This window comes from Marmota marmota, unplaced genomic scaffold (genome assembly GCF_001458135.2).
Source record: "Marmota marmota marmota unplaced genomic scaffold, marMar, whole genome shotgun sequence".
Lineage (NCBI taxonomy): Eukaryota > Metazoa > Chordata > Mammalia > Rodentia > Sciuridae > Marmota > Marmota marmota.
The window spans coordinates 7003748-7012479 of NW_025999894.1; the positions used below are offsets into that span (position 1 = coordinate 7003748).

Consider the following 8732-nt stretch of genomic DNA (forward strand, 5'->3'; position numbering starts at 1 on the left):
GTCACGCAAGGCCATCTGAGTGTCCCCTCGCTGGGCTCTTTCCAGGTGCCCCTGGCTTGTGTTCCCACTCTGGTTCTTTGTCGTCAACCTTTTCCCAGATCCTTGAATCTGACCCTTTGAACTCTGCCCTTTGACCTGCAAACCTGGTCATCTGCTGCGGCAGGACCCCAACATACTCCTGGAAACCCAGGCGCAGGGCGACCCCCAGGGTCCCAACGTCCCTGGGAAGGAGACTGAAGGGAGCTGGAGGCCCACCCCTCAGGGCTGTGGAGAGGAAGTGGACACACTGGCGGGTCCTGGGCCCTCAGGTGTCCTCTCTGCAGATCACCTCCCTCCCGCCCTCCCGCCCTCCTCTCCTTCCTTCTCCCCCTAACAGTATCTGTGGACTTCCAGAGAGAGGAGCCCAGGGCCATTGGGAAGACGGTTTATAAATGACCAGGGTCCAGCTTCCATGATCAGAATTGGGGGAGCAGGGGAGGGACAGACACCCCACTCTGGTGGAGGCCAGTCCATGTCAGGGCGGCTTCCTGAAAATGACGGGCACGATGCCGGAGTCTTGGGAGAGAAGCTGGAGGAGCCAGGCGACAGGGGACAGGGCAGGCCCGAGGAGGGGCGAGGGGGCCTGGGGACAGCAGGTCTTCATCCTTGAGCAAGAGGGAGGGCCAGGTGCTGAGAGAGAGGCGGGCAGGCAAAGCCCATCAGGGACAACTGGGCCACACCAGGGCTAGATTTTATTGTGTAGACAGTTGGGGAGCATTGGGAGTCTAATTTAATTTTATTTTTCATCTGTTCTTTGATCCACAGGACAGCGGAGGGTATCCTGATGTAGTATACACACTGGAGGGCAACGTCTTCTAATTAGGATCCCGTTCCTGTGGTTGTTCATGGAGTAGTTTCCCTGGTGGTGGGTTCATATGTCAATATGGGAAAGTTACGTCAGTTCATTCCACTGTCTCTCCTACTCCCATCCCCCTCCCTTCCCCTCACTCCCCTTTGTCTGATCCACTGAACTTCTATTCTTTTCTCCCTGCCTTATTGTGTCTTAGCATCTGCATATCAGAGAGAACACTGGCCTTTGGTTTGCTGGGACTGGCCTATTTCACTTAGCATGATAGTCTCCAGATCCACCCATTTACCAGCAAAAGTCATAAAGCCATTTCTTTTTATGGCTGAGTATTATTCCACTGTGTATATGACATGGGTCTTGGAAATCAGGATCAGGTCCTCATTCCCTTGGTGCTGAAGACTAAACACCCTAGAAACGCCAAGACACATGTAGAAAGCAAGTCTTATTTAAGAGAGAGACAGAGACAGACTCCTCTAGAGAGAAAGGGACCCAGAGCTGGGTATCAGCAGGAGTGGGTCTGTCCTAACTTTCTGTAGATCCCAGGTTCTCCCTCCCTTCCCACCCCCTATGTTCCTAAGGGCAGGAAAAGAGCTGCCTGGGGGTCACATAAGCTCCTCCCTGTGTGGGGGCAGCAGTTCCCCTGAGGTGCTAGTAACCCATTTCCTTTTCTTTGATAATTGGCCAATTAGCCCTCATCCTGTCTAGGCTGACCACCTGTCCTTCACCTGTCTCATATACTAACCTCATTTTCTCTATCCATTCATCTGCTGAAGGGCAGCCAGGATGGTTCCATAGCTTAGCTTATGAATAGAAGGGTCTTTTAATATAAAAACTATAGAATATCTATTTGTTGTAGAAAAAAATTTAAATATAGGCAAACATTAAAAAATAATGCCAAATGTTTTTCCTTATAAAATATGGATTAAAAAATATGCCCTCTCTGGTTGTTTTTGAGTGTTGGGGATCAAACCCAGCACCTCCCCCATGCTGGGTAAGCACTCCACAATTGTGCACACCCCAGCCCCCAGGGTGATTTTTAAAAAAGCTATTATTTGGGCTGGGGCTGTAGCTCTGAAGTGGCATCCCCTTTCTCCACAGAAAGACTTAACTGGGCTTCTCCAGAAATCTAAACCATGGCTGATTTTAGGACTGTCAGCAAAAGAGTCTCTACAAAAGAGTCCACTGTAGATAAACTTCCTATTTTCGTGTCGCCCTGTTTACTTGGCCACTGGCCGAGAAGATGCCAGCACTCCAGGTGCTGGACACCCCCTTACTAGTTTTCACAAACATGTATCCAGTATAGAACTTTGAAGAAATGTGCAAACCAGGCTTCACAGAGATGTCTACATTTAAGATAAGTTACAATTGGGCTCCGTGGTAACAGCTGTCAGGGGGCGGAAAGAAAGGGGAGAAGGAAGAGTTAACTTGCCCAGAACAGTGAAAGAAAAAGCTGCTTTTATGTGAACTTCTGCAGACTGTGAACTTCTGAGCCCCTCCCCTTACACGCTGGGTATAAAACTCTGAAACTCCCTGAACTTGAGGTTCAGGGGATTGATTGATTACAGCAAAGGCTATGCCCCCTGAACCTGGCTGCAGCCAAATAAAACTTCTGTCTTCGGTGCCTTGCCTCGTTTGTCCCTACAACAGCTCAGTGGTACAGTGCCCGCCTTGCACATGTGAGGCACTGATTCCATCCTCAGCACCACATAAAAATAAATAAAGATATTTTTAAAAAATCCTTTTAAAAAAGCTATAATTCACACACTATGGAACTCAGCCTCCTGAAGTGTCCATTCAGTGGCTCTTAGCAGAACCCAAGATTGCAAGGCCACCACTAATTTCAGCACATTTTTATCCTCCCAACAAACCCGATACCCAGCACGCGGGGCCCATGCCCTGCCCCAGGCCTGGCGACCCCCACCTGCTTGCTGTCCCTGCGGCTGGCTCGCCCCCGACACCTCACAAACATGGAATCATCTGCTCCCTCCACTCACCGTCTGTCCTGGAGGCTGCCCGGGTTCTAGTGGCATCGGGGCCTCATCCCTTGTTACGCTCTGTTAGGTAGCAGCTAGCAATGAGCAGTGACCTGGGGGATAAGGTCACAAGTGTTCTTTAAATGGTTTTAGGGTCTTCTTTAAACTACTTTCAAAGTGGATGAGAAAGCAAAGGGTGGTGGTTGATTCGTAGAAAATAAACAGAAGCAAATGGCAAACTGTCAAAAGAAAAGGGTTCATAGATCTAACTCGAGGGGTCCACTGGGGTTGGTGAGAAGGGGGGCATTGTGGCCCAGGGGTCTCCGTTTGTCTGGGACGAAGGGTCCTTGAGTAGCGCAGGCGCACTAAGGTAACTTCTAACCAGCGTGGACCCCAGTGCCACCTTCACATGGGACTGACTTGTTAGTCGTGACTTGTGGCCCCCTGAATAGGATGGCCACCAGGGCAGTTCCCCCGAGGACCAAGGAGGGTCAAAACCCCACCGCCCAACGGAAGGGAGGAGGTGAACATCTGGTTGGCTGAGGGTGCAGAGGGGGTCCCTGTTCCCCTGGTAAACGTCAGTCACAACTCAGAGAGGCTCTGCCCCTTGGTCCTTCTCTGCTCCGAGCCGGTCCACTGTCTCTCACGAGCGCCCTCTGCTGGGGCCTTGCTGTGCTTTTCCTTCCCTTTCACTTATTAACAAAGTTCTCTTTGTGGCCTTTGGTGTCTGACTGGAATCTTCTTTCCTGGAACACAGGAGCTGAGGTTTGGGTTCCAGCTCCCCGCTCTCCTGGGACAATCCCCCCGTGTGCACGGGAGACAGGAATTCAGGGAGGCACACAAAGAGGATCCTGATCTCAAGGAAATGGCCATAAACTGCTGAAACAGGGAGATGCCCATGAGCCTTTGAAATGCAAACCAAGCATTTGTGAGCCCCTGGCCCAAGTCCTGAGATGCGCCTGGCCCTTCCCTGTCTGTAGAAAGCGACTTGAGGACAATACCCAAGGGCTCAAAAAACTGGCTCCAAGTTGGGTCACCCCACCCTGACCCCACCTCTAGTCCAGCCCCTAGCAACTGTCCCTCTCTATATGCACACCCCACACCAGGGGGGTGCTGGTCCCCCTCAGAGCAGCCTGCGGTCTTCCTGGAGCGTGTCTTTCTTGTTTACCCCCAAAGCTTCCCACTCTCTAGAAAGCCCACATTCCCTTCGACTCTGTCTTTGCTTTCCTAAAGAAACCTTGGTCTGCGTCTCTGGCTGGTGCTGGCTGGAATTCTTTTCTGTCTTGCATACCAATGGCCCCAGTTGTCCAGAGCCTCGGTGCTCCTCTCAGGACCTCCTTGGACATCTGGTGACAGATCTACCCTATTTTGTTCATCTGTTCGCCAGTTGGTGGGCATCTGGTTGTCTCCTCCTTTGGCTATTGTGAACATGGCTGCCCTGGGCGTCCATGTACAGGTGTTCATGGGGCAAACATTTTCAATTCTCTTGGCTGTAAACCTGGGAGTAGAATTGCTGCAATCAATTGTGACAACCCAAATTGTCTCCAGACATTTCCCAAATCATCACCCCTTGAGAACTACAGGCTTAAAAGGTACAGTGGCTTATTAAAGAAAAACCAAGCCATGACACCGACCCTTTGAACCTAGAGAACATTTCATGTCTTTCTCAACTGCCTCCCTCTCCAGCCCCCAAGGTGACCTCTAAGTTGATTGACTTGACCTTCTCTCAGAGCCAAGCCCCCTGCTCTTACGCACAACCACCCCCCACCTGTGCTCCCCATTTCCTCATTCCCTTGCGTAGGGTTTATTTATCAACAGTCTGAGAGGCAACTCCCTGGACGGGGAGGGGAAGTAAGCAAGATAAGCGAGGTTCCTGCTTCACCTGCTTCCTCTTCCCCTCCTCCTTCTGCAGGTGGCCAAGCAAACATCTGATGGTGCCCACCATGCAGGGGGCTCCTGTGTGCTAGACACTTACAGGAAAACCTTCTGGAAGACATATTGGACATATTGGAATGTTCCTCTTTGGAAGTCAGATGATGAGTGACCTCCTATGCCATCTCTGGTCACTCTGGATAAACAGCTCATCATCAGCACATGACAAGGGATGTCTGAGACAAGGGCCCAGCCAGGCAGCTCTGTCCAAGGCTTCCACAGCCACATACAGGGGACCTCTTGATGGGGACTCTGAGCTCTGCCTGGCAGAATTTCCTCCACTTCCTGGTCTCAGGCCTGTGCTGGCAATGCCCGTCTTTGGCTGATGCTGCCCAAGGGGTCAGGGAGAAGAGCTGGGTTAAGCATTTGCTCTAGCATTTGAGGGACAGCCGTTCCCTGAAGAAGAGATTTGAAGAGAAGTCGGCAGTGGAATGAAGTCCTGATATTGATTGCCAGGACCAGTCTCCTGGGTTTGCCCCAAGGACCTGGGAGGGGATGATGACCTATGCCAGACTTCAGCTGTGGGGAGCTTGTGCCTTCACAGAGCCTTGTGTCACCAAACAAGGTGACATTGCCTTGGAGGAGACTGACCTGAGTGGCCGAGGAGAGGAGGAAAGCATCAAGTTCCCAAGGCTGCAGACCACAGAGGACCCTGGGCCTTGAGAGATGGGGGTGAGAACAGGGAGAGGGGTGTGTTCACACAGACCAAGGCACAGAATCCAGGGAGACCTGAGGGGAGCCGGAGAACAGAGGGGCAGGGTCTTTAGAGCCACCTGTAGCGGTTGTTTATGGTCACTTTCTACCCAACTTCCAGGCCCACATGGAGCCGCCATCTTGTCTGGGTGTGAGTCGGGAGAGGATGGTCCCAGTCACTGGTTGGTCTGAGGGTGGAGGCGTGAGTCTGATCTGGCCAATGGGAATGTTCCACAAGGAGGGGTTCTGGTTTTCTTGCTTGGAAGCTCTGCATCTAGGTGCCATGGCTATGTGCTGGGGACTCCCTGGGACCCGGGGGGAGAGCCAGCGTAGGATGCTGACAACAGTGAGGCAACAGGCAGACAGCAGGAAGGAACCTGCACCAGGCGACTCCCGGGACAGCCCCAGGGCCAAGCAAACCCCCTCAAAGCCCAAAGTGAGGAGCTGACAGTGAAGCCAGAGAGGAAGGGGCGGCTGCCCTGAGCCGAGTGCCCCGAGGGAGGCCTTGCAGGAACAGTGGGCTCAGGCGGAAGGCTCCTTCTGCCTCCTCAGTGAGATGGCAGACGAGAGATTCCCTCCCCGTGGGCAAAGGGAAATCATTTAAAATGATATCTGGAGAACTGGAAATCTAGGGATGGAAGAAGGAAGTTGGAGCCTTATCTGCTTATCTGACACCTTATACAAAAATGAAGTCAACGGATTAAGGCTTAAAACCATAGAACTCCTAGAAGAAAACAGACGAGGCAAACGCATAACGGCACGGAATTCAGCAAGGATTCCTTGAACGTGACAGGTGCAAAACGCTGAAACAGACAAACGGCGACTTGTGACATTTTGAAATATCTGGGCATTAAAAGACACCATCAAAGACTAAAAAGGCAGCCCACAGAACGCAAGGAAGTCTTTGAAAGTCACGTATCTGGTAAGGGATTATTTCTAGAATATTCAGAGATCTGTTAAAACTCAACAAGAAAAAACCTGAACAGCCCAATATTTATTTATTTTTATGTGGCTGAGGATTGAAGCCAGTGACTCGCATGAGTGAGACGAGTGATCGGCCACGGAGCCACAGCCCCAGGCCCAGCAGCCTGCTTCAGAAATGGATCAGGACTCAAATAGACATTTGATGTGCAAATGGCCTTAAGTACACGGTAGGACGGTCAGCATCTCCAATTTTAAAACCACAGTGAGCCGTCCCTCACACCTGTTATGGAAAACAGCAGAAAATTCTCATGAAGATGTAGGGACATGTCAGCCCCCATGTCCTATTGATGGGAATGTAAAATGGTGCCATGATTATGGAAAAGGGTACAGAAATTGGTTTTATTTTTGTATTTCTTATTTTTTATTTGTTTTAATTATTATACATGACAGTAGAATGCTCTTATAGAATTTGATGTACCATACATAGATGGGATATAATTTCTCATTTTTCTGAGTATACATATTGTAGAATCCCATTGGTCACACAGTCACATACATACATACAGTAATAATGTCTGTTTCATTCTACAGATATTGTTTAAAAATAAAAAATAGAACTGCCGTATGATCCAGCAATACCACTTCTGAGTATATATTCCAAAGAATTGAAAACAGAATCTCTAAGTGGTCTTTACACTCCCATGTTCATTGCAGAATTACCCATAATAGCCGAGGTGGGGGAACAACCTTGATGTCCATCAATGGAAGAATGAGTGGATAAAGAAACTGTGGTCTATTCATACAACGGAATATTGCTCAGCCTTCAAAAGGAGGAAATCCCGTTGTGTGCTGCCAGGTGGATGAGTCCTGGGGACAGCGTGCTGGGTAGAGTAAGCCAGTCTCAGAAGGAAAACGACTACAGGATCCCACGAGTACGAGGAAGCGAAAGTAATCAATTCATAGAAGCAAAGAGGATAATGGTGGAGCCAGGGGTTGAGGGAGAGCGAATGGCAAGTTGCATCATGGCTTAGAGTTTTAGTGGTGAGTGATGAACACGCCCTTGAGACCTGCTGTACTGCAGGGTGGGTGTGATTAAGGGTTCAGTGTTGGACACCCTTTCCAGTTACAAGAAGACAGGCCCCACATCCCAGGTCCTATAAGAGGCTCCTCACTGTTGTCACTTCCTGGCCGGCTGCTGCTTCTCCAGCCCTGGACCAGCTGGCCTCTGTCTGCACTTCCCCGGGTGGTGCAGTGGCCCAGGGGGATGGCCCAGGGCGGGTCCAGGTGGATGGGAAGCCCCTCTCTCCCCGCTGCTCCTCTTTACTGACACTTGGGTTCTGATCAGGGCTTAGCTTCAGCTGTGCGGGCTGGCGGCCTCCTGCTCCCGCTCCCGACTGGAACAGTGTCCTGTGGCTCCCGACTGGAGCGGTGTCCTGTGGCTCCCGACTGGAGCGGTGTCCTGTGGCTCAAGCGTTGACTTCTTCATTTTCCTTACTGCAGAGAGGGAGCCTATTTGGCAACCTCTGCTGGCCAGCTCTCCTGGGGACTCCAAGGCTCCTTCCCAGAAGTGTGAATGGGGGTGACATTCAGGACAATCGGTCAGAAGAAGCCTACTCTGCTCCAGCAGCTACCTGCAGGGTAGTCGTGAGCGTGGCAACCGGCCATGCTGCCTCCAAGAGAAGAGTCAGAGACAGCGGGGAAGCCCTGACCCGTGCCATGGCGGGCACCTGCCAGAGGCCCCTCTCCCCAGAGCGCAGCACTTCCCTGAGTCACAGGGCGGGGCCCTGGAGCTGGGGGGCTGTGGGCCTGGTCCCCAGCAGAGTGACTCAAAGCGCCTGGGCCTGGCTTCAGCTCCCTCCTCCCGGGTGCCGTGGGTTCCCCGCTCACCATGGCCAGAGCCCTCCACTAGGTTCAAAGTCAGACACAGTTTCTCTTTGGCTGAAGGACAAGAGGGGGTTACAGAGCCCCAGTGGGGAGGGCAGGCTTCAGCTCCACACTAGGAACAGGAGGTCCTTGGTCCCCTGCGGTGGCATCATCCTCTTGCCCCTGAGGTCTGCCTGTTGGGACAACAGGTGGACACTTCCTCAAGGTGACCTTCAAACATTTGCATCCGTGTTTGCTGGCATGTGGGAGTTGGGGGCACGTCCCACAGGGACTGTTTCCCTCACATGAAGTAAAGCGCGCTTCATGATAAGGGCCCTTGACCTTCTTGGTGCAGTGAACTGTTCGAGGGCGTTCTTGCCGTGGTGAGGTGTTTGAGACATTGTTTCCTCCAGCATTTTTAATTACTGAGATGATTTCCAGCCATTATTTAAAAGGGGCAACATCATTTCCCTGGGATAGTTTCCACTGACCCCCCCACC

General features: G+C 51.6%; 1 protein-coding gene across 1 annotated transcript in view; it reads right to left on the minus strand.

Moving 5' to 3' along the window:
- Positions 1–6989: 6989 nt before the first annotated feature.
- The window catches only part of Cd300lb (CD300 molecule like family member b), a 14037-nt gene continuing 12294 nt past the window's right edge, over positions 6990–8732 (minus strand). Inside the window, exon 5 of the transcript XR_007344578.1 lies at positions 6990–8426. The gene's annotated coding sequence lies outside the window, so the exon portion shown is untranslated. The remainder of the gene's footprint in view (positions 8427–8732) is intronic.